The sequence below is a fragment of the Vulpes lagopus genome, chromosome X, assembly GCF_018345385.1.
Source record: "Vulpes lagopus strain Blue_001 chromosome X, ASM1834538v1, whole genome shotgun sequence".
Classification (NCBI taxonomy): Eukaryota; Metazoa; Chordata; class Mammalia; order Carnivora; family Canidae; genus Vulpes; species Vulpes lagopus.
Window position 1 is genome coordinate 101,855,368 of NC_054848.1, and position 27,078 is coordinate 101,882,445.

At 37.6% G+C, this 27,078-nt stretch overlaps 1 protein-coding gene across 17 annotated transcripts in view; it reads right to left on the reverse strand.

The window, feature by feature from the left end:
- Nucleotides 1-27,078, reverse strand: part of ENOX2 (ecto-NOX disulfide-thiol exchanger 2) — a 263,263-nt gene that overhangs the window by 181,313 nt on the left and 54,872 nt on the right. For 10 of the 17 annotated variants that reach the window (XR_005985635.1, XM_041740640.1, XM_041740648.1 and 7 more), the window contains one exon: nucleotides 11,332-11,416. The exons of the other annotated variants lie outside the window; for them this stretch is intronic. The gene's annotated coding sequence lies outside the window, so the exon portion shown is untranslated. The remainder of the gene's footprint in view (nucleotides 1-11,331; nucleotides 11,417-27,078) is intronic. 17 annotated transcript variants of the gene reach the window in all.

Consider the following 27,078-nt stretch of genomic DNA (forward strand, 5'->3'; position numbering starts at 1 on the left):
AAAAAGCCTCAAAAGCAAGAATATTTCCTTACTGTTACAGCTAAATAAATACTTGATTTTCTTATTTTAGCAATAATAAATTAGATTCAGATATTGCTATTACCTTTTATTTTTTTAAAGGTCTTATTTTAATTCTGATCAGTTAACATACAGTGTTACATGAGTTTCAGGTATATAATATAGCAATCCAACACTTCCATACATTACCCTGTGGTCACCATGACAAGTGTACTCCTTAAGCTCCACTGTCTATTTAACCCATGCCCTCACTCACCTCCCCTCTAGTAACCATCACTTTGTTGTCTATAATTAAGTGTCTGTTTCCGGTTATTCTCTCTCCCTCTGTCTTATTTTTTCCCTTGTTTTTTTGTTTCTTAAGCTCAACATATGAGTGAAATCATATGGCATTTGTCCTTCTCTAACTTATTTCACTTAGCATTATATTCCGTAGCTCCATCCATGTCACTGCAAATAGCAAGATTTCTTTCCTTCTCATGGCTGAATAATATTTGTGTGTGTGTCTGTGTGTGTGTGTGTACACATGCTCACATATATACATCACCTCTTCTTTATCCACTCATCAATTAATGGACACTTGGGCTGCTTTCATAATTTGGCTATTGTAAATAATGCTGCTATAAATATCAGGGTTCATGTATCCCATTGAATTAGTATTCTTGTATTCTTTGGGTAAATACCCAGCAGTGCAATTTCTGGATCGTAGAGTAGTTCTATTTTTAACTTTCTGAGGAACCTCCATTCTGTTTTCTACAGTGGCTGCACTAATTTGCATTCCCACTAACAGTGCAAGGGGGTTCCCTTTTCTACACATCCTTGCCAACATCTATTGTTTCTTGTGTTGTTGATTTTAGCCATTCTGACAACTGTGAGGTAATTCTCATTATAGTTTTGATTTATATTTCCTTTCCGTGATGGTGATGATGAACATCTTTTTTTGTGCCTTTTGGCCATCTGTATGTCTTCATTGAAGAAATATCTTCTTATGTCTTCTGCCTATTTTTAAATTGGATTATTTGTTTTGGGGTGTTGAGTTTTATAATTTCTTTACATATTTTGGATACTAACTCCTTTATGAGATATATCATTTGCAAATATCTTCTTCCATTCCATACTCTGCTTTTAGTTTTGTTGATTATTTACTTTGCTGCGTTGGAGCTTTTAATTTAGATGTAGCCCTAATAGTTTATTTTTGCTTTTCTTTCTTTTTCCTCAGGAGACATATCTAGAAGGAAGTTGCTATGGCCAATGTCAAAGAAATTACTGCTTGTATTCTCTTCTAGGATTTTCATGTTTCAGGTCACTTTTATTGCTTCCTGAACCACCACAAGGATAGCCCTTTGTGATCCAAATCGATTTACCCATGATAGAAACCCTTAGCATTTCAAAAACATGTATTATAACACAATTCAATCTGTACTTCATAAATAAGCCAGAAAATGACATATGTGGTTTAATTATCAGCCCCAAATAATTCGTTTGGGAGTAAGGAAATGAATTAAACAAAACACAGTCCAGTCATTCTAGTAAAAGGGAATACAAACAGGAACTGCGGTAACTATGAAAGAGGTCAAACATGTATGACAGTGTTATGAATAACAAACTTACTAGAGGTAATTCAGAAAAATTAAAAATTCTGACGACCACCACCAAAAAATTTCACAAATTATTATAAATGTCACATTAAATTGTTTTTTTAATAAATTTAGTTTTTATTGGTGTTCAATTTGCCAACATACAGAATAACATCCAGTGCTCATCCCGTCAAGTGCCCCCCTCAGTGCCCGTCACCCATTCACCCCCACCCCCGGCCCTCCTCCCCTTCCACCACCCCTAGTTCATTTCCCAGAGTTAGGAGTCTTTATGTTCTGTCTCCCTTTCTGATACTTCCCACACATTTCTTCTCCCTTCCCTTATATTCCCTTTCACTATTATTTATATTACCCAAATGAATGAGAACATATAATGTTTGTCCTTCTCCGACTGACTTACTTCACTCGGCATAATACCCTCCAGTTCCATCCACGTTGAAGCAAATGGTGGGTATTTGTCGTTTCTAATGACTGAGTAACATTCCATTGTATACATAAACCACATCTTCTTTATCCATTCATCTTTCGATGGACACCGAGGCTCCTTCCACAGTTTGGCTATTGTGGACATTGCTGCTAGAAACATTGGGGCGCAGGTGTCCCGGTGTTTCACTGCATCTGTATCTTTGGGGTAAATCCCCAGCAGGGCATTTGCTGGGTCGTAGGGCAGGTCTATTTTTAACTCTTTGAGGAACCTCCACACCGTTTTCCAGAGTGGCTGCACCAGTTCACATTCCTACCAACAGTGTAAGAGGGTTCCCTTTTCTCCGCATCCTCTCCAACATTTGTTGTTTCCTGCCTTTTTAATTTTCCCCATTCTCACTGGTGTGAGGTGGTATCTCATTGTGGTTTTGATTTGTATTTCCCTGATGGCAAGTGATGCAGAGCATTTTCTCATGTGCATGTTGGCCATGTCTATGTCTTCCTCTGTGAGATTTCTCTTCATGTCTTTTGCCCATTTCATGATTGGATTGTTTGTTTCTTTGGTGTTGAGTTTAAGAAGTTCTTTATAGATCTTCAAAACTAGCCCTTTATCTGATATGTCATTTGCAAATATCTTCTCCCATTCTGTAGGTTGTCTTTTAGTTTTGTTGACTGTACCATTAAATTGTTTAATCTACCCTGTGCCAGAGACCAAAGGATGTTTGCATGGTATAGTGTATTTTCTGGTCTAATATATAGTGATAAAAGCGTCTGAAAAACAGAACTTCTGGCACTTTCTCTTAGGGGCTGATATTTCTCCATTTATCAGGAAGTTGTTTTTTTTTCCCCAAAGCCATACAATTAGTTCACCTTTTCACAGGGGATAGAGGCTGTGAAGAAAAATTAAATTCATATAGACCTCAAACCTCTTGTTTTGGCCCATGGGTTTTGTTTCCTTCCCCATCAGAATCTTCACCCAAAGCACTAATAGGTAGCAAAATGGGCTGATAAAAGTGTCATTCTCCTATTCCTTCCATGCCCACCTTCTTGTAAAATAACTAATGAGCAGTAAAATTACCAAAAGGCAGACAGGAGAATGGAGAATAAAGAATACCAAGGGTATGGAAAATCCACAAACCAGATAATGAGCTTTTGAATAATCAAGATTTGACTTAAACCTCCATTATTTCTAATTTAGACCCATCGTTATATACTCTTTTTAGCATCTTAAACACAGAATTGCAGTTTATTTCTAAGTCCTTGTTTGGAGGAATGGTTGTGGGGAGTGATGGCCAAACTTTGGTACCGGGACCACTGTTAGTAGCCTCTCTTGACAGTCCCTCTATTATTTCCCTTGTCTCTTGCACCAAACAGTGTTGCTAACCTTTGTAGGAGCCCTGAACACTAGAAGAGATGGTGACAACCCAAGTAGTACCTCTTGTTCCCTTAAGCTGGAGAGCTGATTCATTAGGAGTCAACATTCCAGTAACTTCAGTGTACTGACTAGTTGCCTTTTAGGAGTTAAGCATCAAATTTCCCTCTTAATGCAGGTACTAAACTTTAGCTGTTCCTTTGCATTCACTTACCATGCTTCTCTTTGATTTTGCTTTAGAGCTTCTTTATTCCCTCCTCTTACTTCTCATTTCTTAATGTAGTAGGATCTTTGCACAAAAATACTATCCATCCCCTGCCACTAAGTAGTTGGTATAATCTTTAGAATTCATGTCAGTTTGTGATAGGCTTCCTGTGATAGCTACTCAATTCAGATTCTGGTTCATTTCTCAACTCTATGTTCTCAAAACTGCTATCTTCCCTGCTACACAAACTATTAGTACTTCAATTCCCAGAGATCACACACTTCCTGGTAAAACTGCCTGTTCCACTACAATGATGGTTTCAAGGCAGATTTGGACTTCAAAACTACTTTTCCATATTTTCAAAAATGTTCTTTCTGCAAATAATGCCATCAATAAAGGGAAAACAACACTTCTGGGAAAAATTTAAGCTGAATGTGATAGAAGAGTAAGGAATAATAGTCCAGAATTCCTTAACTTAGAGAATGGTAGCTTCCTAGGGAAGACGTCTGAGATGCCATCAGTAACTAAGTATTCCTTGTGACCATGCCAAAACTATTAGCACCTTTCTCCAACCCTGCCTACCCATTACATACAAACATTATATGGTCTCATTCACTTGGGGAATATAAAAAATAGTGAAAGGGATTTAAGGGAAAAGGAGAGAAAATGAGTGGGAAATATCAGAGAGGGTGACAGAACATGAGAGACTCCTAACGCTAGGAAACGAACAAGGGGTAGTGGAAGGGGAGGTGGGTAGGGGGATAGGGTGACTGGGTGACGGGCACTGAGGGGGGGCACTTGATGGGATGAGCACTGGGTATTATACTATATGTTGGCAAATCGAACTCCAATAAAAGATATACCAAAAAAAATCTAGTAATGGCTTTGACTGTAAATCAGGGATGGTTTTCACATGGAAGCAGCATGCAAAAGGCATTCATTTTCCAACAGAGATCAGTAGCCATGGTAAGGGTCATCTTTAATTGACAAGAGAAGTGCTTTCTAAGGCAGATTTACTGATGGATACATTTGACCAAGAGCCACATATTTGATCAGTTTACCTCCATATAATAGACCTTCTGTTTGTTGTTTTTAAAATCAAAGTAAAGGTGTCTTTCTGCCTTTTGGAACACAGGACACAAACCCATGCCTTTCGTGTTATACAATAGTACTGAGGCATCCCCTCCAGATACCTTACTATCTCCACTCTCTCTTCCCTTTCTGATCTTCTACAACTTGTTTTCCTTCATTCTTCTTGCCTCTCTTAGCTTATGTCTTGTAAGAGCATTCATGGGAATTGTCTTAGCACTATCAATGGCCTCAAGGTTCAAAAGGGAGTACAGGTGTGTACTAGGAGGCCTCCAATAAATACTAGTGGAATTCTTGAAAATCTGCTTAGTCTGAAATTGGGAAAATTCTTTTTTTAAAAAAAGATTTTTCATTTATTTGAGAGAGAGAAAGAGAAAAAGAGAGAGTGAGCATGTGTAGGGGAAGGAGCACAGGGAGCTGGGCAAGCAGAATTCTCACTGAGTGGGAAGCCCCATGCGGGCTGATCCAGGATCATGACCTAAGCCAAAGGCAGATGCTCAACTGACTGAGCCACCCAGGTACCCCTGAAATTCGGAAAATTCTTAATGAATGTTTGAAATCATTAGAATACATTCAAACCATTCTTTATTTCCATATACCACAGATCTTTTAGAGCCAGAATAGAACTTAGAGACCACAGAATTCCTCACTTTACATGTGAAAAAAATCAGAAGAGAGATGAAATGACTTGTCCAAAGAATAGTTATTGAAAAAGGAGCTAACACTTAGATTTCCTATAAAATTATTGGTTTTGGGCAGCCCTGGTGGCTCAGCCGTTTAGCGCCACCTTCAGCCCAGGGTGTGATCCTGGAGACCCGGGATCGAGTCCCATATTGGGCTCCCTGCATGGAGCCTGTTTCTCCCTCTGCCTGTGTCTCTGCCTCTCTCTGTGTCTCTCATGAATAAATAAATAAAATCTTTAAAAAATTATTCTTTTTTTAAGGCTGAAAGGACATGCACTGAATGATTTAGTTTCTTTTTTATGGCAGGAAAACATGTAACATAAAATCCACCCTCTCAACAAAATTTCAATACAGTATTGTTGCTTACTGTACAATATGCACATTTTGTAGAGCAAATATCTAGAGCTTTTTCATCTTGTATAACTTTTTTAAAGATTTATTGGAGGGAGGGAGGGAGGGAGGGAGAGAGAGACAGAGAGAGAGAGAGAGATAGATTGAGAGATTGAGAGTGGGGGGAGGAACAGAGAGACTCTCAAGCGGACTCTCTGCTGAGCATGGAGCCCTATGTGGGGCTTCATCTCATGACCCTCTCAGATCATGACCTGAGCCAAAACCAGGAGTTAGAAGTTCAACCCAGGTATCCCTCATCTTGTATTACTTTATGTACTTTCTTTAATGGTTTGTTGAAGTTACACTTTTAGTGATTGCAACTCCTATGCATTTCTAGATAACCTCTCAAGTTTATGTTCTATGTAGTCATAGTAATACAATCTGGTGTCTTACTTCAAGACATTTTAATGCTTCATTTTAATTTAATGAGGGCTTCAGATTGTATGGGAATGATTACTTTCTTCCACACAGTTTTATATTTAAAGAATAGGGACCTTGATAAATTGTATTCAATTAAAATAATAAACATCTGTTCTACAGAGGCAGCATAAGAAAAGTTAAAAGACAAGCCACAGGCTGGGAGATGATATTTATAAAGCACAAGGGATTAGTATGCAGAATAGATAATATCCTTCAAATCAATAATAAAAAGACTAACAACCAAATAGAATAATGGACAGATGATATGAATAGGCAATTCACAGAAGAAAACTATATGGCCAATAAACACATGGAAAGATATTAAACCTCACTAGTAAACAAGAAAATACATATTAAAACACAGTAAGACATCATTTCATACCCCCAAAATTGGAAAAATGTTTTAAGTGACAATATTGAGTGCTGGAGGATGTATAAAAACAGGAACCTTCATCTACCATTTGTAGAAAGTATAAAGTAGGTGTTATGGACTGAATGTTTTGTGTCCCTACAAATTTTATATGTTGAAATCCCTATGCTCCAGTGTATTAGCGTTAGGAGGTGATAACCTCTGGGAGGTGATTAGGCCATGAGGGTAAGGCCCTCATGAACGGGATTTTTTTTTTCATTTATTTTTTTTCATGAATGGGATTAGTGTCATTATGAAAGAAGCCCATCTGAGCTCTCTAGTCCCCCCCCTCTCTCTTTTGTACCATATGTGGATACATAATTCGGGAGTCTGAAACTTGGAAGACAGTCATTATCAGAACCTAACCATGCTGGCACCCTGATTTCAGAGTTCCAATTTCCAGAACTGTAAGAAAAAAATTTCTGTTGTTTATAAGCTCCCGAGTCTATGGTACTTGTTATAGCAGCTCAAACTATAAGATGGTGGTATGACAACTTTGAAGAACGAATAACTTGGGTGTGTCTTATAAAGTTGAAAGATGCATATGCTCTGCAACCCAGTAACATCATTTCAAGGTTGAAAATCTCACACATACACAGGAGACATGTAAAATGATGTATACTGGAGTACTTTTTGTAATAGTGAAAAATGAGAAAAAACACCTACAAAATTTATCAACAAGGACATGGGTAAATACATTGAGAAGCAGTCATTAATAAGTGAAATACTCTATAGCTGTTAAAATAAATAGGTATGTATGTACCTCAATATAGATAAATATCAGAAATACTGAGTGAAAATGCAAGTTGCTTAACGATATAAACTTGGTAAATATTACAACTCTGCCAAATACTGTTTCTAGGTACCTACATTTGTACAAATACATGGATGGGAAAGGCTCACACCAACTTTAGGCTGGTAGTTCTACCAGGGAAGAAGGGAGGACAACGTGATCAGGGAGGGGCACAAAATAAACATCAACTGCTCAACCGTATTTGTATCCTTAAAGGACTGGAAACAAATATGGAAAATATTATGTTTTATAAATCTGCATGGTGGGTATAACTGTAGATACCATGTTCTTCTCTGTATTTGAAGTCTTTCACAATATAATACTTTTATAATGTATAAAGAAAAGTACATTTCCTTTACAACTATTGACGTTCACTTTGATCAAAAACTAAAGCTAGCTATATGGTAGAAATGTCAACTCTGAGCCCTATTTTGTCACCTATCAGTTTTTGCATTCCAAAATGAGAGTTGGGCTTAAGTGCCCTTTTCATTTTAAATGAAGTCCCATAAAGAGATAAGCATATATAATTACATACCATAAACTTTCACTATGTATATTGTCAAGTGCATACCAGGATCACATTTTCAGTCATTTGTTTGTTCTTCAAAAAGTGATAGCATCTGCAGAATTAGCTCCATATTCAAACTGGTGAGATGACTCACTATGCCCTACTGTTATTTACATACTATGTTCTTTACTTCCAGGCAAACTTTGATGTGCTTGGATTAGGTCCAGACATTAATTGGGAGGGTAAACTGTTTTTAGTTTGAGGAAAATGCAAGGCAGCAGCCCGATTCTTTGCAAATAGGACAGAAAAATTCTTAAAAGTCAACAAGAAATAATGGAAACATACACAGTTGAAAACTCAACTCAGTGAGGAGCTCAGTGAGGAAGAAAATCCTAGGAAGTTTGGGAGGGAAATGACTTCAACTAATTTTAGAAAGTGATTTACATGGTCTAAGAAATGGCTTATAAATAAATGGTCACTAAATCACATGATGAGTGATTTCTGAACCTATGCTAATATCAGAAAATTATACACGCTTGCTGGGGCTTCTATAGATAAAACAGACTTGTGTTGGTGGACACAATTCCCTACTACTCAACTAATTAACCCAGCAAAAATGCAGAAACTCATTAAAAGCATTTAAATTCATGTTAAATGCAAATGTGCAATTATCTGCAACTGTGATAACCAAAATAAACAACACTCAGAACCACAAGAAAGCCCTAGTAAAACATTTGAAATTGAGAACTTGACTTTTAGGAGTTAGAAAAGTAATCAAAGAGTAAAATCAGTTCATGCTAAGGCTGGGTTTCATTTTTACAGTGTATCCAGTAACAGAGCCAATAATACACAAGGTTTGAAAAGCCATGAAGTTCCTTCAAATGTAAGTGGAGGTACCTATAAATGGGCTGATTTCTCAATGTGGATACATACTCCAGAAAGCTCAAAAGCTGTGCAGTGATACTGTCCCCTCTGAAATACTCTTCCCTCCTCATCTTTGTGAGGCTACAATGACTCATTATCTTGGGGCCTTAGCTATCACTTCCATGGGAAGTCTTTCTTTCCACCTTCTCTACCCTCCACATCTCAGGTTCTGTACTCCTGCTTGGTATTCTATTACACTCTGATAATCACCCATGACAATACTTAAACTTTATTTTAACTGTCTGTTGTCTCACTTACTAGACCATAACTCATGAGCCCTGAATCAGTCCTGTCTTGATTCTTAAAATTTTCATCCAGCAAAGCACAGTACCTGGCACATAGCAGGAATTTGACAAATATTTCCTGAATATATTAGTGATGGGTACATAGATAGATAGCCAGATATAAGTATATTAATGTGTTGATCAAATTCTACACAGTGCAAGGTAATAATTTTTTAAAAGTATATTAGATAACATGAAGGTCTGTGTCTGTGTGTTTCTTTAAATTTGATGGTGATGGAGTATATTACTCATGTGCTTATGGAGAGGGAGGGACTTTCTAAGAACACAAATACGAGTATGCCTAAATAATTCCTGAGGAGTCACAATTTTTCAGATTTTTGCCTTTTTGATCAAACTGCTTCCATCCATGTTTCATTTAGTCTTACAACCTCTAAGCAAAGTAGATAAGGACAAATATTATCACTGTCATTTTTCTGGAGGGGAAATGGACTGAAAAATGAAGTGAACTTGCCCAACTGCAAATGGTACCACAATATCCAAGCTGATGCTCCAGCTACTAGAATAGTGTATCCTAGTAAGATCACAAGTACTATCACAATCTTTTTAGAGCTGTAGCAAGAAATATAAGCAAATATCAGACAGAAAGGAAGTCCTTAATTCATAGGGACTAATCCGCTTTGCAGGTTCTCAAAAAGGAAATCTAGTTTCTGAGTTAAAGTTACTTATTGAACTAGCACATACAAGGGGGGATATTAGGACTGGGATGGAAGTTTACTTTTTATTTAAGTTGATAAAGTCTTGCATTAACATTGGTCATTTAGTTCAGTAGAAGAAATCAGCAGGCTGATAAGATGAAATGCATTTAACAAGAATGACTGAGATTTCAGCTAGAAGAATTAAGTATGATATTTTTCCGAACTATAATAAGAAAAAAAGTTGGGTCTGATTCATCTTTGTAATTAAGACCATGTGGAAAATAACATTGAGATTAACACATTGATATTATATTATGTGAGCTTCTTGTTGAGCCTTATAAATGATTTGGTTTGATTACTGGTACACGAAAGCATAGGAATGAGCTGTTCCCCTCCATATTTCTTTTCCTTAAAGAAATCAATACAACTCAGTAAGGTGTTTTCAAACATAGGAAGCAAAGTAGGTGCTGCTTTCAAAGCAGTTTTCTGAGGGTCAGATATGAATAAGATTTTATTACATTTGTAGCCTCATATGACGCCCTTCCACCAAAGAGCTCAAGGACCTCACGGGAACAACCACTTCACTGGAGCTTGATCAGCAGGGATCCGTGGGAGGTGCCTTTGTCCAGATATGGAAGGCAATGGAAACCTTCTCAGACATACTGGAGGAGATCATGCATCCCATTTTCCTTGGCTTTATTAACCTGCTCTCACTGGCAGACAATGTTCAAACTCTAAAGGAAGATTTCAATGTTAAAAATAAATCTACGTGTTTACAGTATTTATTGTAACAAATAACAATGTGCACCCTTTTATTCTAGCCCTTCTAGCTTTACCCTGTCTCTAAGGTACTGGCTGATACTGTTTTTTTTTTTTTTCAGGTCTCTCTCTCTCTCTGATGGGCTACTTGTTGCTCCTCTGTGCTTCAGAAACACGTCAGTAACACAAACCAAAGTTGCCTATACCTCAAGAACTGACATAACAGGATAAATATTAGGGCAGGGTACCAGAATCATAATAATTGCTTTAATTAAATGCCTATCATATGCCAAACCCTGTATTATCACATACGTCACATGCACTATCTCACTTCATTTTCTCCCACAAACTATCAGAAAATATTACTATTGTCCTCATTTTGTAGGAGAGGAATTTGAATATCAGCTCATTAATTTATTTACCCAAGATCTCAAGCTAAGTAAATGGCAGGCTCAGGATTTAAACCAAGGCTCATCTGGTCCCAGAATCATTTTTCTATGCCACACTGCCAAACTGAAACAAAATTAAGTAGTCTAAATATGGTGTCAGGTGGTATGCATGCCTGCAAGCAGAAGAAATTCCAAGTTTTCAGATATTTTATGGCTGAAGAGATGTTGGAGAACCAGAATTTGTTGGGAGTAACAGCTAACACTTGTTGAGGGCACAGTACAGGCACTGTTCTACTAAGAGTGTCACATGTATTGACCCATTTAATCCTTACAGTAACCCTACTAAGTAAAATATGTGGTATTTTAATGCCCATTGCAAAGATGAAAAAACTGACACTGAAAAGCGAAATGACTTACTCAAGGTCACAAAGGTGGAAAGTGGTGGAGCTAGAATCCAAATCCAAGCAGTCTGGCTCCAGAGTATACACGCTTAATCACAACACTATATTAATGAGAAATTGGTTGAGATTAGGAATTGTCCCAAGAAAAAAAAAATAATCACACTGTTTTAGAGCCAGAAAGAAACTTAAAGATTATTTGGTCCAAACTTCTTATCTTACCAATGAGAAAACAGAGGCAGAGCAAGTTTAAACTGGCTTGCCTAAAGTCACATGGTTTACAGGTAGTTTGAGACTGCATTACAGCCCATGTCCTCTCAACCCTAGTCACACGTTTGTTCCATTCTACCACATTATGCTCTTCCGAATACACTCATATGGTAATATAGTAGAATTAAACTGCCGTTTGTGAACCTGCACCTGAGCTACTGAACATGACTGCAGAAAATTCACATAGCTGAGTGGATGGGCTTTATTTTCATTTAAAGTATTCATGATCACAAAGCTCAACTGAGCACTCATCTCTGCCCCGCAATGCTACTTCTGCATTAAACTTGCTTTCCTACTCTTCAAAGTGACTATGATATATCTTCACCTCTCTCCTCAATCCTTCCACATCTTTCCCACTCTTCTCTTGCTTGCTTTTTGCTGATGATCTTGCCTTATATTTTGTGGAGAAAACAAAAGCCATCAGAAAGAGCTCTCTCATCTTCCCACCACCAAATCTACACACACACTGACCTACATCCTTTTTTTTAATAATAAATTTATTTTTTATTGGTGTTCAATTTGCCAACATACAGAATAACACCCAGTGCTCATCCCGTCAAGTGCCCCCCTCAGTGCCCGTCACCCATTCACCCCCCACCCTCCGCCCTCCTCCCCTTCCACCACCCCTAGTTCGTTTCCCAGAGTTAGGAGTCTTTTATGTTCTGTCTCCCTTTCTGATATTTCCTACCCATTTCTTCTCCCTTCCCTTCTATTCCCTTTCACTATTATTTATATTCCCCAAATGAATGAGAACATATGTTTGTCCTTCTCTGATTGACTTATTTCACTGAGCATAATATCCTCCAGTTCCATCCACGTTGAAGCAAATGGTGGGTATTTGTCATTTCTAATGGCTGAGTAATATTCCATTATATACATAAACCACATCTTCTTTATCCATTCATCTTTCGATGGACACCGAGGCTCCTTCCACAGTTTGGCTATTGTGGACATTGCTGCTAGAAACATTGGGGTGCAGGTGTCCTGGCGTTTCATTGCATCTGTATCTTTGGGGTAAATCCCCAGCAGTGAAATACATCTTTTCAGAGAAACCTTCCTTCCATAATATCTAAGTAGTTCTTGGGATACCTGGGTGGCTCAGTGGTTTAGCACCTGCCTTTGGCTCAGGGCATGATCCTGGAATTCCAGGATTGAGTCCTACATCGGGCTTCCTGCATGGAGTCTGCTTCTCTGTCTGTGTCTCTGTCTGTGTCTGTGTCTCTGTCTCTCTCTCTCTCTGTCTTTCATGAATAAATAAATAAAATCTTAAAAAAAATCTAAGTGGGTCCTGCCATTTTTTCCCTTCCGTAGCTGTCTGTCCTTGCACTTACCACCATTAGTAAGAATTTTATATATGTACTCATTTATTTCTGTTATTACTGTGGTATTTACAATATTTAACAGAGTATCTGGCACCAAGCAGTTACTCAATACATTTTTGTTGAATTATGAAATGAATTAATGAATCTCTGGATACCATTGAAAAATACACGAAATAATGATCAAATGAGGAGAGACAGAGTCCTTAGAATAAACAAAAAAAAAAAAAAAAAGGAAGAAGCCAAGAGGTCAAGAGTTCTTTAGGTCCTCTACAATGACTGACATATTGCTAGCAAATAAAGATAGCCTCAATGGGGGAAATAATTCTGACTTCTCTAGGAAAAAAGTCTGGCTGGTTTCATGATCCCAAACATTTTGCCAAATTGTAACCAGCAGATTTTGACTTCCTTCTTGAAGATCTCTTTCTGAATGAAAGAAAAAAATAATCTGCAAAGTTAACCCAGATGAGGGACAGGACCTTGAAGATGATAACCATTTAAGGCTCTCTTTGTCAAATATGTTCCTTCTCACTATACATGCTTGAACAGAAAGTTGGAGTTAGATTTTACTTGGTTATTTTTACCTTGAGTCATTTATTCCTCTGCTAAGTAGTTTATTGATTCTTCAACATCAATTTAGAGCTTGAGTTTACAGTATTCCCATCAGAAACCTTATAGTGCTCAAAATAAACAGTGGTTTATTCTAAGGATGTCTTACCCAAACAATACCATGTCAGCTGTTGAAGCTGTAACTCAGGAAAACAAATACACTTAAAGATAGAAACTAAATATAGATATCCTCTTATACATACACAGTTGGGATATGACTTTTCTAAGCAAAAAATAAGAGAAAAAATCTATAATATACAGAAAATTCAGTAGTATAAGGAGTCTAATAAGGAAAATGATAGAATTCACTATAGCATACTACCTCCTACAAATGTTCTATAATAGTTATTTTAGACAGGAAGCACAAGGTTGCCAAATGTTCTTGTTCTACATTTCCTGTACTAGTTTCACATCCTAGCCTAGTATTAAAAATATTGTCCATGATATTTTGCTTCCTGGCTTCTAGAGTGGGAGCCTCCAAAACCTGCCAACCTTTTGGGATTCAAATTCCAACTTTCATCCTGTAGAAAGCATATCTGCCTACACACACCACCCCCTTCTAGCAAAACGTTGGTTATGCTCAGATGCTATGGGATTAGGAGTGAGGTAGTCTTGAATTACATATCTAAGTATAATCTATGAACTGATGGGCCAGAGAAACACAAGAAAGACAAATATTTTAACAGTTTCACCCCAAGTGTAAGTATTCAGGTATAATGACACATATAGAGAACACAAAATTTCCTTTTCATCCTAGAAGGAAAGGAGGTATTAAACTTTCTTGAGTCTTAGCACTGCACATTGAAAATAACTGCTTTATACATTGATTTGGAGTTGTAACTCATCTGAGACACTTAGGGATTCCCCAAAATGCACCAGAATTCAGGCATATATGAAATTATTACTTTCCATTCCTTTTCTCTGATTTCTTCATAATTGTTTATCCTGATACAGCCCTGTGTTCTTTAAGGGACTATGGAAAAGGCCCCAGCATCGTGGGTAGTCTTTCAAAACTGCATAACCAGGCAGAGTCATTCATTCAACAAATATTTGCTGAGTACCTGCTAGGTACTAGGCACTGTTCTAGAAGCTGGCATAACAAGCCCACAGAGGAGATGCACTGGTTCAAACGAGTTTAAAAGAATAACAGGATAGAAGGCCTTCTGATTTCTAAGGCTGTTCCTTTTTTGTTTTTAATCAGGCAATGGAACAGCAACCATAGGCTATCCATTACAGGTAAGATGTCAAATGGGGAGCCTCTTCTTTAGGTCAACCTGACTTTGGCTTCCCTCCTTTCTACTCCCAGCATAGCACAGCTCAGGACCCAGGGAAAGGAGGTCTGAAAAATGAAGGCAATTTTATTCTGAGTAATTAAGGCAAATGGAACACTTTCTAAAGGCAGGCCCTCCAAACCGTCCCTGCCCTGAGCCTGGGTCTCCACCGCCATTTGCTTTGCATCTTGGGTTTAATAAGGTCCTTCTTCACCTTTTTCTCCCCATTACTCCCATGCAGCACAATCAGGCAGTTCACATATATAATGATCTTTACTCTGGTAGGAGGAAAGCTTAAATTTCTATACAGATCATTTATTCAACAAATATTTAGTGAGGACCTACTGTGAACCAAGCATAGCTCCTGGTATGGGGGATATAGCAGTAAACAAACATGAGCAGTCCTACTCTTATACAGTTTACAATTTAAATGGAGGTTGTTAAAGTAAGTTGCACTCCATTTTGTAATACACACGTAGCTCAGTACTGGTTCAGGTGATCACACAGTCCCTTGTTGTTCCTCCTTTCTCTAGCTTCTACTCTAGAGCCCAACTTTTGCATCTACGTGTTCTTGCTGCTTTTGATGTTTCTGTCCTCCACTTCTATGCCTAAGTCTCGCCTAAATGCTTGCTTTCTGTCAGCTGCCTCCATTGCCCTCTCAGTTCCTCAGTCACAACTCCCAGTAGTTGCGACTATCTCTAATGAACAAAGCTCACCTTGCAATGGTAGCCCATCTTTCTTAGATCCTGGTGACAGTGATTTGACCAAAATGACCAGGGAATTCACTGGGCTCTGGCTTCTCATCTTGGAAATCTCTGATTAGCCTTTCCCTAGCCTCTTAGATGAGTCTCCAACTCCATTTACAAATACTTCTTTTCCTTTATTCCTCTGTGATCTTTTCTTTTTGTTTACTTTGTACCTCTGTTTTTTCCTGACAAATATTTCTCAATGAAGTTGGAAAAGGAAAAAAGTTTGATAATATAAAACAGTATGGCCCAATTTAAATAAATCTATTTTTTAAAATCTGGATTGTCAAAGATAATTTGAAAAAGAAAGCTTCTGGGGCCAGGTACCATGTCTTCCTAAGACTCTGATCTCATATATACACAGTTGCTTCCTGTGGAATTTCTGCAAGCTGTTCTTTAAAATAATTCTGCTGTGTGTTTCTGAGTTCTAATGGGGTTTCAACATTTTGAAAACACAGGAGCAAACAGGAAAATCTTAAAATGTGATTGCTCAGTAGTCAAATAAAATGTTATAAGAAATTTCTCCACTTTTCCAACCCTCCAATTTTTTTCCATATCATCTGAAATAGAAAACAAGTTGAAAATATTTCAGCCCAAAGGGTAATTTTATGAAAAAGATAAACACCTAGGAACAGAGGCTTATAACGAAAGTGTCTGCTCCAAGCAACACTAATGTAATTCAGTAGTTTATAAGACCATTCCTGCCAATCAAAATCTAGAAAAGACAATTTCCTGTTTGTGGAAATAGATGTGATACTGAACAGAACCAAATTAGATTGCAATTAACTTAGCAAAAAACCTGATACACTAGACTCAAGTTAGCTAAAAGAATTTTGCTACATTTTAACATATTTGCATACTAGTTTAATAAAATTAAGATTTCCAAAAGAATTCTCATCCTAGGGATTAGGGAGGGGAAACTGAATGAGTTATATAGAAAAAAGCTATATAGTAAAAATAGCAACCATTCACTTAGAGTTTACTATGTGTAGGGCACTATGTGAAGTACTTTATATACATTTTCTCATTTAATTCTCACCATAACTTTAACAGGTGAGTGTTATTTCAGTTTTACAGATGAGCAACTGAAGCTCAGAGATTAATTTAGATGTGTAAATTCACACAAGTAATAAGGGGTAAAATCCAGACTCAGATCTACTCCTATCTGTTAGGCTATGTTGCCACTCATGAAATATATAACAGACGTATCTATGTAATATATACTTATATATATATAACAGATAAATCTTAAGTGAATTAGCTAGGCATGAAGCAGCATCACCAAATAGAAAAAGAACTTGATCAGGAGTCCTGAGACCTGCATTCTACTCTAGGCTCTGACACTAATTAGTTATATGGCTTCAGATGAGTCCTTCAACATCTCTGGGCCTAGTTTCCTCATCTATAAAACAAGGAGATCAAGCTATAAGTTCTATAACATTTCATTTAGCCCTGACATTCTATTACTCTACTGACATAAGTTATATCATATGTATTACCATGAATGTTTCACCTTTGGGGATAATGTACAATGAAAGCAATGTAAGGAATAGATTCGGCTAAAAAGTGTATCCCTTACACAAGCAGATCTGCTAGAAAAAGGGAGAAGATTTCAAAAGGAGAACTTTTTTGTGTGATTGCAAATGGTGCTGCCAGCACAGTCTTTGAACTCTCCTTCACCATCAGCCAAAGAGAGACTTCAGTTAATCTTCACTAAAGATGACAGTCTGCAAGTATTTGGACCTCCAGGTCGAGGCTAAGTTGGCAAGAACTAAATAGAGAGAAAACCATTTTACAGGGTCGCTGCTAAGCCCAGAATCATGGAATTTCTGAAGAAAGTGTTTATGGGTGACTAAATCAAAGGCCTCGGGTCAATAAAAATGGTTCTAATAATATAAGCCTCACATATTGTTTCTGAAATATCACTGGTGCTTTTAGTAAAGTTAAATTGAGAGGCTAGCTGTGAAACTTAAGTGAACCACAGTTAGTGAATTCCCTTCTCTAGGGGATTGAGCATGTGGGAATTTTATAAAAACTTCACATAACTTTGGCAAGACACATTGGATCACAATCAGTGTAGATGGACTCTGATTTATGATCCTTTGTACAATACACAATGCCAAACTGATTTGTAAGTCTCCAGAAAGAAGGGACACATTCAAAGACTCAGCTTTCTACAGGGATTCCAGCCAGTTTGAGAAGCAACTGATTGAAAAGTCTTAGGTTTTTATGTTTGTATTTCTCCAGAGCCACTCTTGACTAGCTTCTCTCTGCCCCTTTGCCTTCCTGGGTGACAACCCACTGTCATTTCTGCCACAGGAAGTGATGATAAGCCATACCTCCTAGCTGCCTTTCCAGTTCTCTCAAGAGCCATTGAGCAAAGGAGGTTAATGATAGTGTCTTCTCACTTCTACCACTGACAGTAATGGGATTCCTAAAGAGCTCATTTTTCTCATGAAATACTTTATTTTAGAAAGGTAGTCAAAAAAAAAAAAAAGGAAAGGGAAGGCTGAGAGGGAGATAGGGTTAGCTAGTTAGCTGTATCTGTGGATTATTTTCCTGATGGCATGTATTCTTAAATTAAATGAAATCCTTTGTTCTCCAGGTGAGAATGCTATATGAATCACAGATGGCTTTTGTAATTGGCCAATATTAGAAATACAAAGGTGTCTGAATGAATAGATAAATGACATTATCATAAGATTGGAAAGGGAAAAACCATATGGCAAGTTAATACAAGGAATTATTGAAAGAGTTGGAATTTGAAAGTGGGTACTAAATTCATTTGGATTATAAACTGTTGTGATTAGAAAAGAGAACACTGGAGGCTAATCAATTTTCATTAATGGATTTCTTTTGACCTTGTCCAGTGATTTCTGAATTTATTCTTGCAATAAACCCTTGAAATGGCTTCTCTCCATTTGATGGACCAGAGCATTTGTTTGTACTTCACCCAGGCTGATAGCTAGTCCACATAGTAACAGAAGTAAAGCCTGTCCAACTGTGAGGTCTGAATACCCAACTAAGTCCACAAAAAGCCTAGAAATGGCATGGCTGCTCACTAACCAGTAGATGTACCAACTTATATTCACATAATTTTAGAGTTGAAATGGGTCTTTGAGTTTATCTTACTCTTAACATGTATTATTACTCTTAACTGTATTAGGAGGTAGTCATACTAGGATTATATGAGGATGAAAGGAGGTATGTGCAAAGTGCCTCGCACATAGTAGGTACTTAAAATACGTCAATTTCCTTCCTATTCTCCATGTCTAAGTCTTCTCTTTTCCAGGCACAAAATCAAAGTTTCTAACTTTTCTTAATATGACAGGTTTTCCAGCCCCTGACCATCTCTGTTTTATTCTAGTTTGTCAAGTATTTTTCTTAAGATGTAGTACCTGGGATAGAAAGTATTATTCCAGAGGTGTGACCCACGTATACCACGCAGAGTAGAGCAGGACTTCAATCTTAAGGTTCTTTAATCTTGGGAAGAACAGCTCAGCTAAAGGCATATGTGGGCAAGGCAGGGGTTAGGTGTATTCTCTTATCACCATGATTTTTTTTGCTTATTGATTTCCTTTTTCCTGGCCCACAGGCTAATGAGTGATCGATTCCATCAAAACTTCAAGTTACTTATTGAATCAGAGCAGTTGTACTGGCCAGATCCAGTAGCTCTTTCCTGGGACTCTGCTTTCTTAGCAGGTTGTGAAGCATAATAATGCAGCGAATCTAATTCCTGCCACATATACTGATGGGCATTACTGCCAAAGTGTCTCTTCCAATTCATTTTATGTGGTTGCTTTCCTAAGTAACTTATTGAATTAAAAAGATAATAATTTTGGGCAGCCCGGGTGGCTTAGTGGCTTAGTGGCGCCTTCAGACCAAGGTGTGATCCTGGAGACCCGGAATCGAGTCCCACGTCGGGCTCCCTGCATGGGGCCTGCTTCTCCCTGCCTGTGTCTCTGCCCCTCTCTCTCTCTCTCTCTCTCTCTCTCTCTCTCTCTCTGTGTCTCTCATGAATGAATAAATAAAATCTTTTTAAAAAAAGATAATAATTTTAATCTTGTTGGTTAGTACTGATTAAGCACCTCCAGGCATGTAGAAAGGTAGAGCATATGATTTGAAAGTATAAGGCTGGAGTTCAGTTTCCACCTTTCCAACTTCCTGAAGGCAGTACAGAATACTGAGAAGATCACTAAGCAAGAGTCATGGCACTTGAGATAGTACCCTATGTATGCTGCTAACTTACTATATGATCCTGGGTAAGTCATTTAACCTATTTGGATCATAGTTTCCTCCTCTCTAAAAGGAGAGTGTTGGATTAGACAATTTGTAGTGTTTCTTCTGGATCTAAAAATATATAGTTCTATTTTGTGCCTTATAGATAATTTAAAAACTGTATTTTCCCACACCATATTTACATTTTTAATCAGTTATTGCTGAGGACCAGCCCAGACAAAATGAGATTTTTTAAACAATGTTTGTAACTTAAATAGAAAACTGAAACAATTGAATATTTATTCCTAATCTCTTGCTTATGTAATTTTAAATCAGTTAATGAAATTGTGTTTTATAGAGATTATCATTATATAGCCAAGCTGAAGGGGAGAACTCAACATCTGCAGCTGAGGTACAACAGAGACAGCTGCATTATGCAAGAATGTTTATAATGTATTAACCATAGGAAATGGCTTGGAACCTGATCTTGAGTAGACATTACATTCCTCATAGCTCCACTTAGTATTATGCTGTGAGAATATCTAAGAATATACATCACCCATCACCTTGTGTCAGTGATCATAAACATGTCATAAGCATGTTTAAAATTTCTGTTATAACTTAAATCTTAAGGTAGTAATCAAAACTTCTATAGAGCAATGCCTTTTTATTCTTGGTGCATATAAAGTAATTGGTTTATGAGAAATTTCCAATGTGCAGGCTGATCTTTTAGATAGGCTACCCTCTTTTAACAATCTTCTAAGAAGATAGTCTACGAAAGCTGTTACTCTACTTATATTAAATTTATAGATATATTACCCATAGAAGTCTTAAGAAGAAACATTGCTGGTTATACTTATTAATAAAAAAAATCCCATAAAATACTGATAAAATTTGTGGGTTTTGGCTTCTAACTCAAGAAACACCATATTGAGTCATGGGCTGTGAATTCTAGTATCTGAACTCTGACAATGGCATCACAGGACCATTTTAGAGGAGAATACAATCCTTTCCCTGTATGATCATGTTCTTGAATGTTAAGAATGTTTAATAAAGCACACACACACACATACACACACACACATGCTGGCAAAGTGGGAATACCTATAGTATTTTTATTAAAGAGTATATCCTATTTGCTATCACCTATTTATCCTTTTTAGACTAAAAAGGCAGCACACATGAATACAAACAAGAAAACTATGAAAAACCTCAGTTTTTCAACATTTTGGCATTCTTGTTAAATTAATGCAATAGCTGAAAGATAAAACCAAAATAGTGGGGGAGGGGGAAACCTTGGCTCACCACAGCATCATTTATGCTGATACTTCTTTTTTTATGTTGATATTTCTAAAGGTCAGAAGAATTTAGGTCCTGGCTCACTTCCCATCTTTAATTTACTCCAATATGACATTCCTTCCATGATGATGTGATCTCCCAATTACCTTCTCCGTGGCTGGAGGGGAAGGAACAGCAGAATTTCCAAAGGCCGATGTCACTACTCTGCTTTCCCCAGGTGGGATTCTTGGTGTTATCCCTGAACTATGAGAGGCCACTACACAGCAGATGGTAAGAAAAGAGGACCAAAGTTTAAATTAACAACCATCACCACCAACGTTAAGCCTCCCTTTGAGACAACAGGAACTGTGAAATCTGAGTCTACATTTCAGTTGGAAGGTCAACAAAGCAGGGCCTTCTTAGGGGAGACAGGGTTTACTGCCTTTCTTAGCATAAATACACCAAGCAAGAATACATCAAGCAGAAGATAATAGTGCATCCCTAATTCAGTAATTGTAGGACTCTTTCCTTCTCCTCAATTAAACAGTTTACAGGGAGCTGGGATTCACACAAAGAAATTCGCTCCTCCTCCCTCTTTCCCAGTTTGATTTATGCATAGCCCCTGGAGACGCAAATTAATGTCTTCATAGACCAAAAGCCCCAGCTGTTTTGGAAAACCTATGACAAAGCTTAACTAAGGTTCACGCATGCAAACACAAAGCCCCCATAATTACTAAGCTGAGTATTACAAAGCTGGCTTCTCAATCAAGGGTCTAAAGCCAGCCTTATTGCCTCTCTCATTCCCAGCCAGGCTGGCCTGAATACACCTATAGTGCTAATTTAGTACTGCCTGAGGCATTGGAAATCTGTGAAACTCCATTTCTTATAGGCCTAAGTTCTTTGGTTTATTTGTTCTTTTCTTTTTTGGTGGTAAAAAATCAGAAAATGACATGACAAATTTAAAGAAAATTCTAAAAGATACTTCGTACCCTCAATTCTGCCTTAAATGAACAAAAGACAAGCCTCTCCTCCATATTCCACCTCTTGGCAACATGGCCATCATTCACTCACTATTCCCACTTCCTCTCATCCACTCCTTAATCACTCCATTCTCTCCACACCATTTTACTGAAACAACCCTTGCAAATGTCACAGACAGTCTTTATTGCTAAAGCCAGTGACCACTTTCAGTTCTTATTATTTCTAGCTATAGCATTTAACTCTGCTGACCATGAAACTCTTGAAACTCTTCCCTTGCCTTCTGTGAACCCCACCCCCCGCCTCACTCTCCAGATTCTCTTTCTCAATCTCCTTCATGGACTTCTCTCCCTCTACTCATTTCTCAGATGCCAGTATTTCACTTTATGCTTTTCTTCTTATTCCACAACTACAAATTCTTAATCTACACATCATAAGGCTTCATTGATGTGCTTCAAGAGGTCAATGAAGCTCATAAAATTGTGGGCAGAATTGTATATATAAATTTTATGGGGAGAGGATCTATAGTCTGATAACTAAAGGAAGTCTAGGGCCAAATAAAGTATAAGGGCAAATGATCCTCTTGGGGATCCTATAATTCAAATCATAACTCTATATAGGCTGAGAACTCTGATACCTATATCTCCAGTCCAGATTGTTTTTGGTACAGGCATCCCCTGGTACTTCAAATTTAACCCCTTATTCTTACTCAATAATCTGGCTTTCTCTTACATGTTCTCCATGTCAGTAAATAGCACACAACCTGCCTAGCAGTTCAGTACAGAAGACTGGAAGTTATCTATAGTCTTCCCTATCACTTGTTCTCCACATCTAGCAACCAAGTCCTATGGACTCTACCTCCTATCTCAAATGTGAACACTTTATTTCAACCTAACTATCATCATCTCAGCTCAGGTAGATTATGCAACAGCCTCCTTACATATCTACCTAACTCCAGTCAACTCTCCAGCTGCAGATACTGAGCCTTATTTTTTTAAGAGAGAGAAGGAGAGAGAGAGAGAGAGAGAGAGAGAGAGAGAGAGAGAAGGGGAGGGGCAGAGTGAGAGAGAGAATCTTAAGCTGGCTCCACACCCAGCAAGGAGCCTGACACGGGACTCAATCCCATGACCCCAAGATCATGACCTGAACTGAAATCAAGAGTTGGACATTCAACTGACTAAGCCACCCAGGTGTCCCTAGAGTGATCCTTCTAAAAGACAAATGTGATGATGTTACTTCCTGGCTTAAAAAGTCTTCAGTGACTATTTTATCTCTCATAGACCACAGAACTTCAAACTCCCTGACATGGCCAAATAAGGCCCTTTATGACCTAACTCCTGCTTATCTCTATAATGTCATCCATATTCTATAGTCCCCTTAACCAACTCCCTTAACCACCTCCTCTCAACCCTTAACTACTCTATATACTCTAGGCATACTGAACCATTTTCAGTTTTTGCCTCAGGGATTGCATATACTTTAACATCAGCCTGGAAACTCTGCCCCACCTTGGCTTGGGTAATCTCTGCCGGGACACTATTCCCAGCTACCTAACGCTGGATTAGGGGATGCTATGGAAACATATCATTCTGTGTTGTGATTGCCTATTTCTCTGCTTCTCTATCTCCCACAAGGGTTTGGTAAACTATTAAGGCCTTGAGGTCGGGGGCCATATTGTGTCCTTAGCACCTAGCACAGTGTCTGGCACAAAACAGTTAATAAATATATGATGATTAACTAAATGAATTAATAGACAGATGGCAAATCCAGGATGTTGACACTATATTCTTAATTCTCACAATTTTAACCTTTGCCTTAGCATAGGAAACAAAACAATGGACTCCAGAGAAGTCAGCCAATTTAGGCATTAACTCCTTAGGCTTCACTTTCCTCATTTGTATAACTAAGGAAATCTTCTCCATGGTCCCTAATGGCTCTCAGAAATTCTCTAATTCAAAAAAAAAAAAAAAAGAAATTCTCTAATTCACTGTTTCCTTCACATATCTGATTCTCGTGCCCCAAATTCCACTTCAGGCTCTCCATTCTCTTCCCCAAATGCCCCATCTCCACCCAAATGGCACCATGAAAATCTGGTTTGACATAAGGCCAATGTGTGTGTGTGTGTGTGTGTGTGTGAGAGAGAGAGAGAGAGAGAGAGAGAGAGAGAGAGAGAGAAGAAGAAGAAGAAGAAGAAGAGGAAGAAAGGAAGTGAGGGAGGGAAGGGGAGAGGAGAAGGGAAAGAAAACATAGTGAGGTAGTTTCTGGACATCCTTCCCTTTCCATTTCTATCCTCTGTAAGAAATGATTGCTGGTTTCAGAGATCTAATTTTAAGATGTTGACAATATTAAATTACTGTATGGTGACAAAATTCTTAAAATTGTTTAAGAACACTCAGAACAGTAAAAACAAATTAAAAAAAAACAGGTAAGGAAAAAGTTAGGGCCCAGTAGACATAAGTTATTTTAAAATAACTTTAAAAAGTGACTTGACACAATTTGGTGAATAAGGCTTACTGAAAGTTTAAAGGAAAGGGGGACATTTCTTTTGAAGTGACATGCAAACAACTTTTCTGGTCAAGAGAAGTTGAAGAACTATGGTTACAGAAGCACTTGAAGTTACTGCAAAGCTATGGGAATATGTAACAAAAATAACCAGCATAAGAATATAATAATGCAAGGACCAGTCCTCTGCTGGTCCCTGGGGCAGGAACCAGATGGCCTAAAAGACCAATTCTCATCTCTTAATTTCTTTGATTGATAAGGAAAGATGCACTTCCATTTAGTTCCATAAACAGTGACCCCTTTTCTCTTCTGTGGACAAAGTTGATGTACTACCACTTTGCCTCCAGATATTAAACTCATATTTAATGATACATGTGCTTAGTAATGTATGTATCCAAAAACTTTCACTGACAAAAATGGCCTTGCTTTCATCTATTTGTCTTTCAGTTGCTGCACACAAATGCAGCAGGGAAGTGGGGAATTTAAATGCACAGCAGGCAGTTGATGTATTTCTCCATAAACTAGTCTACATATCATGGCAAGAGTAGAAGCAAAGAAAACCTCAGATGCATTCTTCCCCATTAAGAGACAAATGAAACCAAGGGGCAGAGTAGTAAGAAGGAAAATGAAAGACTGAAATGAGATTACTAGTGCATACCCTTTTAAAAACAAATCAAAAGAACATTATCTTTGCCAACACTGAAGATGGGTTAAACTTCTCTGGTGCAAAGAAAGAAGAGTGTCCACTTTCTAGTCTAAAGAAAACCAATAACATTTGCAACACTGTTAGATAGATGCCATTCCACTTCAGAAGTAGTTACACTTCAGTAGCAGATAGAGTTAGTATGTCATGTAAAGGTTAAGAGGCAAAATAAAAATATTTAGAATAAATGGAAACATACAGAAAAAAAAGAGACCCCTAGCAATGCCCACTGTGCTTGCTGATCTTAGATACCATGGAACTATCCAAATATTATCCTATACAAATTCTAACTATATCTCATATATAAATATACAAATAATTACATTTTGATATATTAATATGTGATAGCCAAGCAGAGATCAGAGGGCAGGAAAGCACACAGGGGTCACTGGAATAATGAAGTAGAAGGAAATCTCAAGAGACCATAAGAGATCAGGTTGAGAAATCAGAGTCTAACAAAGGGGTCATTTCTTGAAAAATTCTATGTGGGGATACATTCCCACATAGTAATATTTTAACATGCCAGAAGCAGTCCACATAGGAATATTTTAAAATGAAAAGCTAATATTATACATTCAAGTAAGATTTGTTTTTACAGATACGGAATTTATACATTCAGTTTCTTTTTTTTTGTATTCAGTTTCTTAGAAACATATTTTTAAAATAAAGTGAGGCATCCCTGTATCACCAAGCTTCATGTGGTCTTGGTTTTTTTTTAAGATTTTATTTATTTATTCATGAGAGACACAGAGAGAGAGTCAGAGACACAGGCAGAGGGAGAAGCAAGCTCCATGCAGGGAGCCCGATGTGGGACTTGATCCGGGGTCTCCAGGATCAAACCCTGGGCTGAAGGTGGTGCTAAACTGCTGAGCCACCTGGGCTGCCCCATGTGGTCTTGCTTTTGATTTTTCTTTTATAGATTTGAATATAGGCATGCTGGGTATCCATAAAGCTTAGAATTCCTATTCTGTGGCAGACAGGCAGAGGAAGGAAATCCATATCTCAAAACCAGCAGACTGAGACAATATCCAACAAATCATTGTCCCTATTAAGGAAATAGTTTTGTGCCAAAAGGGATGAGAAAACATTTTTGAAACATTTTAAAGGCCTGAGGCTTTTAAAAGAATGTAATAAATGAGAGGTAAAAAGGTCCTTAAAAGTCTCCTAAAAAGGGTGAGTTGTACTGTCTATATTTGGAAAGGAGTGTGTTTTCACATTTTGGTTAAAAATGAATCTCTGAAGAGCTCAGTGTAAGGGCACTAAGGTCTAGTTTAATGGAGGACAAAGTGTTTTTCACAATCTATCTAAGTATTGGTCTGACATACTTAAGATCTACAAATACATAAATTTAAATAGGATTATTTTAAAGAACCCTGGAGTCTGTTCTTCACTGTCCATATATATTAATATACAAGAATACTTTCTGGTTGTATGTGCAGCTGGTGGCTTCTATCAGAATACAGTGTTTAAAAAATGCTCCAAGTTTGTAAAAATATATTATTCTATGGCATAGATAGATCACTTAAATATTAATTCCATTTGTGATAGATGTTTCCTTGAGTCCAGCTATAAGAAATAGTCGAGTTAATGCATTAGCAAAGTGGTATCTACACGGTGACCTCTAAGAAAAAAAGGCCAGAAGACAGGATCCATAGAAAAATCAGGACTAAAACTCAGACAGCTGCCTATTCTGTTTAACTTAGACATATATTTTAAAGAATAATCTATTTACACTAACAGTATAAAAACCTGAAATAGTAATAGAACACATTTAACCAGCTTTTGTGAAATGAATACCTTAGCTTCTAAGATAAAGGCTCATAGATAATAAACATTTGTTGACTCTGATAAATGCAAACTATTGTCTTGCAT